At 37.9% G+C, this 11659-nt stretch overlaps 1 pseudogene; it reads left to right on the forward strand.

Annotated features, from left to right (window-relative positions):
- LOC127666652 (Y-box-binding protein 1-like) overlaps positions 1 to 10048 on the forward strand; it is a 56862-nt pseudogene extending 46814 nt beyond the window's left edge.
- Positions 10049 to 11659: the final 1611 nt, after the last annotated feature.

Consider the following 11659-nt stretch of genomic DNA (forward strand, 5'->3'; position numbering starts at 1 on the left):
TACAAAGAATCAATGAATCCAGGAGCAGGTTCTTTGAGAAAATCAACAAGATAGATAAACCCTTAGCCAGACTGACCAAAGGGCACAGAGAAAGTATCCAAATTAACAAAATTAGAAATGAAAAGGGGGATATAACAACAGAAACTGAGGCAATCCAAAAAATCATCAGATCCTACTACAAAAGCCTATACTCAACACAACTGGAGAATCTGGAGGACATGGACAATTTCCTAGACAGATACCAAATATCAAAATTAAATCAGGATCAAATAGATCATCTAAACACTTCCATAACCCCTAAAGAAATAGAAGGTGTCATAGAAAGCCTTCTAACCAAAAAAAGCACAGGACCAGATGGTTTCAGTGCAGAATTCGATCAGACCTTCAAAGAAGACCTAACACCAATACTCTTCAAACTATTCCACAAAATAGAAACAGAAGGAACACTACCCAATTCCTTCTAGGAAGCCACAATTTACGAAGCCACAATTATGCTGACACTAAAACCACACAAAGATCCAACAAAGAAAGAGAACTTCAGTCCAATTTCCCTTAAGAACATCGATGCAAAAATATTCAATAAAATTCTTGCCAACCTAATCCAAGAACACATAAAAACGATCATCCTCCATGATCAAGTAGGCTTTATCCCAGAGATGCAGGGTTAGTTCAATATACAGAAATCCATCAATGTAATCCACTACATAAACAAACTCAAAGAAAAAAACCACATGGTCATTTCATTGGATGCTGAAAAAGCATTTGACAAAACTCAGCATCCTTTCATGCTTAAAGTCTTGGAAAGAACAGGAATTCAAGGCCCATACCTAAACATAGTAAAAGCAATATACAGCAAACCGGTAGCCAGCATCAAACTAAATGGAGAGAAACTTGAAGCAATCCCACTAAAATCAGGGACTAGACAGGGCTGCCCTCTTTCTCCTTATCTTTTCAATATTGTACTTGAGGTACTAGCTCGTGCAATTCGACAACATAAGAAGGTCAAAGGGATACAAATTGGAAAGGAAGAAGTCAAACTATCATTATTTGCACATGATATGATAGTCAACCTAAGTGACCCAAAAAAATCCACTAAAGAACTCCTACAGCTGATAAACAACTTTAGCAAAGTGGCAGGTTATAAAATCATCTCAAGCAAATCAGTAGCCTTCCTATACTCAAACGATAAGCAGGATGAGAAAGAAATTAGGGAAATGACCCCCTTCACAATAGCCACAAACAGTATAAAGTACCTTGGGGTGACTCTTACCAAACATGGGAAAGATCTGTATGACAAGAACGTCAAGACTCTGAAGAAGAAAATGGAAGAAAATATCAAAAAATGGAAAAATTTCCCATGCTCATATATTAGCCGGATTAATATAGTTAAAATGGCCATTTTGCCAAAACAATATACAGACTCAACGCAATACCCATCAAAATCCCAACTCAATTCTTCACAGAGTTAGAAAGAGCAATTCTCAAATTCATCTGGAATAACAAAAAACCCAGGATATCTAAAACTATTCTCAACAACAAAAGAAATTCTGGGGGAATCAGTATCCCTGACCTCAAGCAATACTACAGAGCAATAGTGTTAAAAACTGCATGGTATTGGTACAGTGGCAGGCAGGCGGATCAATGGAAAAGGATTGAAGATCCAGAAATGAACCCACATACCTATGGCCACTTCATCCTTGACTAAGGGGCTGAAAACATGCAATGGAAAAAAGATAGCCTTTTCAACAAATGGTGCTGGTTCAACTGGAGGTCAGCATGCAGAAGAATGTGAATTGATCCATCCTTGTCTCCTTGTACTAAGCTCAACTCCAAATGGATCAAGGACCTCCATATAAAGCCAGACACTCTGAAGCTAATAGAAAAGAAACTGGGAAAGACCCTTGAGGACATCGGTACAGGGGGAAAGTTTCTGAACAGATCACCAATAGCGTATGCTCTAAGATCAAGAATTGACAAATGGGACCTCATAAAATTACAAAATTTCTGTAAGGCAAAGGACACCATCAAAAGGACAAATCGGCAACCAACAAATTGGGAAAAGATCTTCACCAACACTACATCAGATAGAGGGCTAATATCCAATATATATATAAAGAACTCAAGAAGTTAGACTCCAGAAAACCAAATAACCCTATTAAAAAATGGGGTACAGAGTTAAACATAGAATTTTCACCTGAAGAACTTTGGATGGCGGAGAAACATCTTAAAAAATGCTCAACTTCACTAGTCATTAGGGAAATGCAAATCAAAACAACCCTGAGATTTCACCTTACACCAATCAGAATGGCTAAGATTAAAAACTCAGGAGTCAGCAAGTGTTGGAGAGGATGTGAAGAAAGAGGAACACTCCTCCACTGCTGGTGGGGTTGCAAATTGCTTCAACCACTCTGAAAATCAGTCTGGCGGTTCCTCAGAAAACTGGGCACCTCATATCCAGAAGATCCTGCTATACCACTCCTGGGCATATACCCAGAGGATTCCCCAGCGTGTAATAAGGATACATGTTCCACTATGTTCATAGCAGCCCTATTTATAATAGCCAGAAGCTGGAAAGAACCTAGGTATGCCTCAACAGAAGAGTGAATGCAAAAAATGTGGTATGTATACACAATGGAGTACTCTTCAGCCATTAGAAACAATGAATTCATGAAATTCTTAGGCAAATCTATGGAGCTGGAGAACATCATGCTAAGTGAGGTAACCCAGACTCAAAAGATCAATCATGGTATGCACTCACTAATAAGTGGATATTAACCTAGAAAAAGAATGAGGATACAAGAAGAGGTACAAGAAGGACGGAGGTACAAAATGAGGTACAAGAAGAATGGAGGAGTGGTCCCTTGTTCTGGAAAGACTTAGTGTAGCAGTATAGGGCAAAACCAGAACAGGGAAGTGGGAAGGGGTGGGTGGGAGAACAGGGGGAGGGAAGGGGGCTTATGGGACCTTTGGGGAGTGGGGGCCTAGAAAAGGCGAAATCATTTGAAATGTAAATAAAAATATATCTAATAAAAAAAAGAAATGCATCAAATGCAGAATATTTTGAGACAAATATAGACTCCAAATCCAGGGTATATGAAAAAATGTTTGTTTTAAATATTGTTATGATTTTTAATTTATATATTAATTTGGCTATTCTCTAAGTTACAATAGAAATTAACTATTGTTTTAGAGTCTTAAAGTCTGCTAAATTTAAATTACTTTCTCGCTACATATTAATAGAAAAAACAGCTGAATCTTGACCTTCAGTCTCAAGATACTCATATTTTTTCCAAATATTTACAGAGCATTTTGGATAATGCTATGAGTTACTGCAGGTGCTGGGAATACAGTAGGAGTGGGTTGAGTAGCATTCCACCCTCAAATAAAATATTACCATAATAACCCTCATTAACTGTCAGTGTGAAAATACGGTCTTCACAGATACAATTAAGTATCTTAAGATGAGATAGTTTTAAATTTCCCAGTGAGACCATAAATTCAGTGAAAATGCCTTTATAAAAACAACGAGTAACCAATAATACTTGGACAACCCCTCAGCCCCTGACCCTATGACTTTCCCAGCAACAGGCTCTTGACCAGGTTATAGTAAAGAATCTTAATACTTATGTTTATACCCATAGTTTAATGCTAATGTCATCATGCATCAGTGAAGACATTTATAACTAACCCAATTAATGAAAATAAATGGTTGTTGAGTGGTGGAGACTCTAAAGTATGTTTATACCCTGGGCAAGCTCTGGGATAATCCAGAAAAGGAACTTGGGAAGTATACAGAAGCCAGAGAATAAATATGAGTGTTGTGAAATGCTATCTTCTAAATGTGACACGGCTATTTGTACTCATGAATTCACCGCATTGTGGTTTCCTGAATAAGATCTGTACAGGACTGAGTCTCTCAATATTCCCCTAAGGATGGCCTGAGTGAGCTCTGACAGTAAATGGTTAGTAAGGGAGGGGGTGACATTTTATTCAGTGGTGGAGCCAATGTTACATTACACATGCCACAGTAAATAATCCCTCATCTGTACCCATGCAAGGAAACATATCTTACTGTCGCACACATATACTATATTGTGGCAGGGGTGGAGTGGGGGAAAGGGAAGGAGAGATAGAAGCAGAGAGATAGAGAGACAGAGTGGGATAGAGACGGAAACAGACATAGAAATAGGAGACATACTTGTGGACAAGAAAGGCTTCTGTGGAAAAGGTAGTCAGTGAAAGGGTAATGAACATTACAAAACAACAAAAATTCTCATTATATGAAAATAAAAATAATACAGAGAGGTACTATAGACTTTTTTGTTTTCTTATTTGTTACATTCTAATGATTTTATTTGTTATTTTGAATTTTGGAAATTTTTTTGTTTTTTGCTTGTATTTGAACTATTTCTAAAGAAAGAGAAAAAAGGCATAGAGTTTGATAGGGATGGAAGTGGGTACAATTTGGAAGAGGATAAGGAGAGGAGATACTGTGACTAGAATCTATGATATGAAAATGCATTTCAAATAAAAAATTGTGTACTTACGAGGTTCAATAACAATTTTATTAAACTTTGAATAAAATATTAATGCAAGTGTGTGTGTGTGTGTGTGTGTGTGTGTGTGTGTTTGTGCATGCAATTTACAAGAGTGGTATATAGGCTATGGTCTGTCTAGTGGGCAAATAAAATATACCAAGTCTCTACTCAGAGCCAGAAGCTGACCTTCTGGTCCATTCTTTTGACTAGAGAGAGGAAAGCACCAACCTAATGGGATTTAATAAAACCCCAATGCCTTCATCTTTTCATATAGCATTTTAAATTCTAAGGAAGGGCAAAACTGACACTTTTATATCTAATGTTATCAAGAAAACAGAAGCCTAATCAAAATCTGATCATGAGTGAAGGCTCTAGATCTCTGAGGCTGCTATTATCTCTTACTACTGAACAATATCTTCTCTAGAGGTCTAGTTATTTAGGAATGTGTAGATTCTGTTATTAAAACTTAATGTCAGCTGGGTAGTTTTGTGGTTGTCATGCATACTGAATGCTATGGGTAATTTAGAATGTACAGTCCATGGACACACACAATGGTTGAAAAAGCACAGAGGGACAGTTGGCAATACTAGCCAGAATTAAGACTTTACTTATGTCATTAACTTTAGCAAATTTAATTCTACCCCATAGAAATCTCTAGAATAGTAAGGTAGTTAAATAGATGATATTATAGCAAGGGATATTGTACAAAGTGCTTTACAGATGAAATCACACTCAAAGACTTTTGGAAGAGCACCTGTTTTATTTTTACAATCATAAAGCATAAAGAAGTAATTATAGAATAATTCAATCAAGAGTTTAATAAAATATATATCACTAAATGGGTTAGGACTAGTAAATTACTTTGAACTGTGTAGAACATGGAAGTACTACTTAAGCAGCTATCAAGCAGAATGACTAACACAGAAAGGAAAGAGTCATTGCTTTGAAATTAATATACAGACAAATATTTTAAACTGAGCCCAGCTTTGTATATGAACTTGTATTTGATGAATTATTTAAATATGTATTTTAAGTTTCAAATACTTTACTACTGACATGATGCATACAATTATAATCTAAACTTCAACTGAAATATTGTATTCAGTCATTAAAACCTTAGCATCATTTAAGCAAATATCAGAGCATAAAGTCTATACCCAAAGTTTTCAGCCCCTTGGGTTTCAATGATAGAATATTCCATGAATTTGAATTATTGTTATTGTTAATTATTTAATTATTCTTATTAATTTACTACTTAAATTACAAATTATTGTAATTTAAGTAGTAGTAGTAATTACTATTACTTCCATGTAGAAATGCTAGTGTATCTATGTGTAAATTTTTAATATAAATCTTTATAGAGACAAAGCTTTTGAATTTTTAAAATAATTGAAACAAATTCTTCAATATATAAAGAAAGCTTGTTAATTAAAGTTGCTACACTGTAGACAATCAGTATCTTGTTGGTGAATTTATATTATGCCAACTGTCATGACATAGTCTAAAACCTAAGTATGTGAGATGCCAAAGCTTTTAAGTTCAAACTCCCTTTCAGAGAATCTGACCTAAGTTTGAACTCAGGTAAACTAACAGGCTGGTACCTAACATTAATTTCCAAGTTGCCCCTTAACAAAACCCCAGCCTAGCTCCAGTCACTAGGCTAATCCCCAACTAGACCAGCATCTCCAGGTAATACTGTCAACAAGACCAGTGTCTTCAGGTTATTCCCCCAACAAACCTGCACCTCCAGATTACAAGGCCACCCCCTTCCTAGTGACCACTAATGCAGAGGAGAACAGTAGTTAAGTTTATGACTCCCAGCACAAGCCAATTGTGTAGCTTTCCAATTGGATGCTTGTACATGTATTCTCTGCTTCCTGTTTACTATAAAGCCTTGCCCCGATAGAATCAGGGCTCCCTGACCACCTAAACCATCTTGTGTCACAGTGGTGCAATTTGGGGGGTGGGTGAGCTAGCTTGAATAGAATAAAGACCCTGCTGTGAGCTGCATCAGATTGGCTCCTGTGTGTGTGTTTGGAGATCACAAACATTTCCCTGGCACAACATATGTATATGTTAAGTTAGATTCTAGTGTTTCCTTTATCTATCAAATTTTCATATGTATTTTAAACTATTCTACATGAATAAGTGTATATTGTAAGCCTAGAATGAATAAACTATATAATCATCATTTGTTACATTATCGATTTATATTTAATAACCACAGATGCTAGCATGTAATACCAACATGGTATATCCCTTTTCAACATATCTAAAAAAACATTAATCAATAATTTACATTTAAACACTCTTTTAATTAGATACATTTAAGAACAATTCCAAGTTTTACTTGGAAATCAGAGTTCCCCTTTGAGCTTCTTAATCACATTAATAAGGAATTTAAGAACAAACTAAAAGGGAAGTTTTAGGGCAGTGTTTTTTCACACTTCCTAATGGTTTAATAAAATTCCTCATGTTGTGGTGATGCCAACCATAAAATCATTTTATTGCTTCTTAATAACTGTAATTTTGCTACTGTTAAGAATTGTAATGTAAATATCTGATAGGCAGGATATCTAACATGTGATCCAAAAAGGGGTGGAGTCCCACAGGCTGAGAAATACTGCTCTAGGCTACCTTTACTTGTATTTAAAAGGAAAACCCTATAGTAGTAGGTTGTAAACTATGGCATATGCTTTGCTGGTGAGAAAGAAGAGAGGTTGCTCCTTTAGAGTCTAGCTACCATGGAAGCCAGCCATTGGGACGGGGGCTTTAAAGTCACTGTGTTAAGGAAGTATGCTTAGAAGACAGGAGAAAAGACATGCAGAAAAGCAGGCAAACTGGCTATCTGCATGCTGTGGTGGGCCAGAGAATGGAATTCTTGGAAGAAATAGACTTTACTTTCTTACAGGGATAATTATTTCTCCTAACTACCCAGCTTAGCTCAAGGTTGACTTGCCTTCCTGGTATTTGTGGGGCGGGGTGGGATCGAAGGACAGGGATGTGGACAGGTGATTGTCCTGCCCAGTTAGACTAACTGTTAAGGAGGAGATAATGACATGTCTTCATCTAGGGAGTGTCCATTCTTTACTATAACAATACATATAAGCCTAAAGGTTAATTTATTCCATCTTGATGACAATTAATTCACAAGCTGTAAAGCCCAACCAAATCCGGTTTGGAAGAAACTCCATTTTATTTATTTATTTATTTATTTTTGTGGGAGACCAGGGGCTAAACTCCAATTCCAGGAAGAGAGTCACCAAGTGCACCTGAGCAAACATCCGATGACAGCCCCCTCCCCCACCCCTTAGCAACAGCCAGGCTGCAAAAGCTGGATCAGGGTACCCAGAGATACCTAAGACATCCTGCAGAGAAGAGATAACCTGACCTTTGTGTAACCTAAGACATCCCGCAGAGAACAGATAACCTGACCACCCTGTGTGTCTTGTCTGGTGGTTCTGCCCTCATGTTTGGTTCCTGGAGATTACACCAGAAATGCAGTTTTTAAAATAATAACTTGCTGACCCATATGGAAATTTCTGTAGCCAGAATAAAAACCCTGCACCCCTAGACTCGGAGCTCTCACTGTGACCCGATGCTAGGTTGAGATTCTGAGAGACCTTGCTTGCGAGCTCATAATAAAAGACCCTTATATGTTTGCTTCGGGATTGGCTCCTCAGTGGTCTTTGGGGGTCCCTGCGATCTAGCATATTTATCTTTCTTGGAGTTGGATATTTCATCTTTAACAGATTTTGAGTTAATTTACTCCCAGAATACATGACTCTTTACGTGATTGAATATTGTATTAGAAGTAAAGAAAAATCTGTCGTTTCCCGAGGAAAGGGTCATTCTGCACACTTGAATTATAGAGGAAGTTCGCTCTGCTAATGAAAACTGCAAGTATAAACAGTGCGCAACTCATCTACAACTGAAAATAGAAGTTTCCCACATCGTCAACTAATGAAACTTGATTCCTTCCTCAGCTACAGGCCCCTCCTCATCTACCACCTTCAAGCAGGTGCTACAAAGATGGCTGCTCCCTGCTGTGTACAGCGAGACCTTAGGACTAATTAAGGTGCCCCCCTTTCCCATCCGATTTTAGATTTTTGACTCATTCCTAAATTTTGCTCATCATTCGCACATTCCCTGTCTTAGCTTCTCGGATACGTGCACAGTACTAAATATATTATACTTCCTGATGCATTGTTTATGCATCCGAGTTTGTATGCAACATTTGTATTTTCTCACCATTTTGGGGAAAGATTTTCAGTGATTATACAATTGATTTGGGTTGGGGGGTGGGAGCAGATCCAACACATATAGTCAAAGACTTACAAACAATAAATCTTCCTCCTAATGGCATGTTTTCTTTTTATTGAAGAGCTTTATTAACAGGTGCTTGCAGTTTGTTGACTTTTTTGAAAAAATCAAGTTGTAAGCTTTATTACAAATTAAAAATGAAGTTCTTAAAAAAAATCTCAACTTGACCAAATAGGAAACAATCTAAAAACTGTTAAAGATGTATTGAGAAAAACCAGGCCTTTTTTTTTCCTTAAAAAACACGTTTGTCCTGGAATACCCAAAACATAATCCACACATCAAATGAGGTACAAGAAGAAAGGAGGAGTGGCCCCTTGTTCTGGAAAGACTCAGTGAAGCAGTATTCGGCAAAAACAGAACGGGGAAGTGGGAAGGGGTGGGTGGGAGGACAGGGGGAGAGAAGGGGGCTTACGGGACTTTCAGGGAGTGGGGGGCTAGAAAAGGGGAAATCATTTGAAATGTAAATAAAAAATATATCGAATAAAAAAAAAGGAAAAAAAAAAAACACGTTTGTCATTACCAAAAAGAGACATCTTTCCAGTTCAAGGCAGTAAATACACAGCAGACTGTAACCATTATAGACGCTATCCACATGGTAGGGGTCCTCCACGCAATTACCAGCAAAATTACCAAAATAGTGAGAGTGGGGAAAAGAATGAGGATTGGAAAGCTCTCCTGAAGGCCAGGCCCAACAGCGCCGGCCCTATCGTAGGCGAAGGTTCCACCTTACTACATGCGGAGACCCTATGCGCGTCGACCACAGTATTCCAACCCCTCTGTGCAAGGAGAAGTGATGGAGGATGCTGACAACCAGTGCGCAGGAGAGCAAGAGGGACCACAGAGGTTGCAGGGGGGTTACAGACCACGGGGTTACAGACCACGTTCCGCAGGGGCCTAGAGAGGATGGCAATGAAGAAGACAAAGAAAATCAAGATGAGACCCAGGGTCAGCAGCCACCTCAATGTCGGTATCCCTGCAACTTCGATTACCGATGCAGACGCCCAGAGAACCCTAAACCACAAGATGGCAAAGAGACAAAAGCAGTCGATCCACCAGCTGAGAATTCGTCTGCTCCCAAGGCTGAACAGGGCGGGGTTGAGTAAATGCCCGCTTACCATCTCTACCATCATCCGGTTTGGTCATCCAATAAGAAGAAATGAATATGAAATTCCAGCAATAAGACATGAACAAAGCTTGGCGCTGAAGACCTTGAGTGCTTGCTTTTGCCCGTTGACCAGATAACATTAGAACTATCTGCGTTATCTATGCAGCATGGGGTTTTTAATTATTTTTGCCTAAAGATGTCTCTTTTTGGTAATGGTATGTTTTCAAAACACGTTATATGTGCTTAATGTCATTTTGGAAGAAGAGAAATAAATCAAAGTTTAAGGAAGTTGGTGGGAAATTGGTTTTGTTTTGATGTGATAAAAACTGGATTTCCTTAGATAGCGTAAAGGTTGGGGGTGCCGTCTATGAACAGTTGTTAGTCTATCTTTTTTTTTTTATATAAGCAGGAAGGGATTTAAAAGAGGGATTAGAGAGGTAACTGTCAGACAGCTGAGGGAATTAAGGTCAGAGAAACCAATAGTGGATTAGTAAAAAAAAAAAAAAAAAAAAAAAAAAGCCAAATAAGTCAATAAGTCAAAACCGTACCTTTTAGGCAATAACAAATCAAAACAACAGCCAGAAATGGCTCCGGCAATCTCAGCTGTCTGCAGGCCTTGAGAGTCAGAGCTCTGGGATGAAGAGAAGCCTGGTAGAGAACTCCGGTTTAAGTGTCAAGAGTTCACGAGAATTCACAGGTCTTGTTACTATAATGACAATATTTGGTCTACTTTGCTTTCCTCTTCTCGATCTCACACAAACAAAGGAATACATAGTTTCCAGTCTCCTAGCTTCCAAAATAGGGAATAAGCTTTGGAAAGTAGAAATGGTCCTAATCACCAATATACAGTGAGTGCTATGTTCCTTTAAGTGATGTTAATTGCTATAAGAGTGAAAAGGCCCTCAGTTTTAAATACTCTGTGTTTAGTTTACAGGAAACATTAGCCTAGCTGTTATCCTTGATGATTTCATGGTATATAAATATGATGTTGTCAGAGTCCCATTTTAAAAATATTTATGCAGAGAATAGAAGGATAAAGTCAAATTATGCAGTGCCCTTAAGGTAAGATTATGTGTATGTGTGTATGTGTGTGTGTATGTATAATGTATGTGTGTGTATATTGTGTGTGTTGTTGAACTTATTTTGCTATTCTCATTTATGTGTTTTGTTTAGTTATATATTTTAGAAATTGATTTGATTGCCAAATTAACACACCAAATAAAGAACAATGGTATACACATGATTCGAACCTGAGATAACGGAATGATATCCATCATTCTGCTAAGGTTAATGTCAGAATTTCCAGGAAAAAGAAGTCAACACTGTCAAGAGTTCTGACTGAGTCAAGCCCAATGGAGTGGTCTACAGTTGACTGAGAGAATGAGCAGCGATACCCAGGGTCGTTTTATCAGGGTAGTTCAGATACAGTGTAGAGAAGAATGTTTGGTGAGAGTCGAGTGCTCTGCCAAGTGAGAATTAGTGACCCACTCCTTGCTCTAACTTTCCAGGCTTCTAAGTGTGTTTCAGTTAGGACAAAGAAGGAGTTATTTAGAAAACAGGAGACTACCTATAGTTATCTTCTCCAAGTTAATCTATCTTATAAGATAAGTCATCTAAAAGCTTGGGAACCATTAAACAGGAGAGTGCTGATTACTGGCAGCTCCGGTAGAGGATAGTGGTATATAGCAGTCCT

Source organism: Apodemus sylvaticus, chromosome 16 (genome assembly GCF_947179515.1).
Source record: "Apodemus sylvaticus chromosome 16, mApoSyl1.1, whole genome shotgun sequence".
Taxonomy (NCBI): Eukaryota; Metazoa; Chordata; class Mammalia; order Rodentia; family Muridae; genus Apodemus; species Apodemus sylvaticus.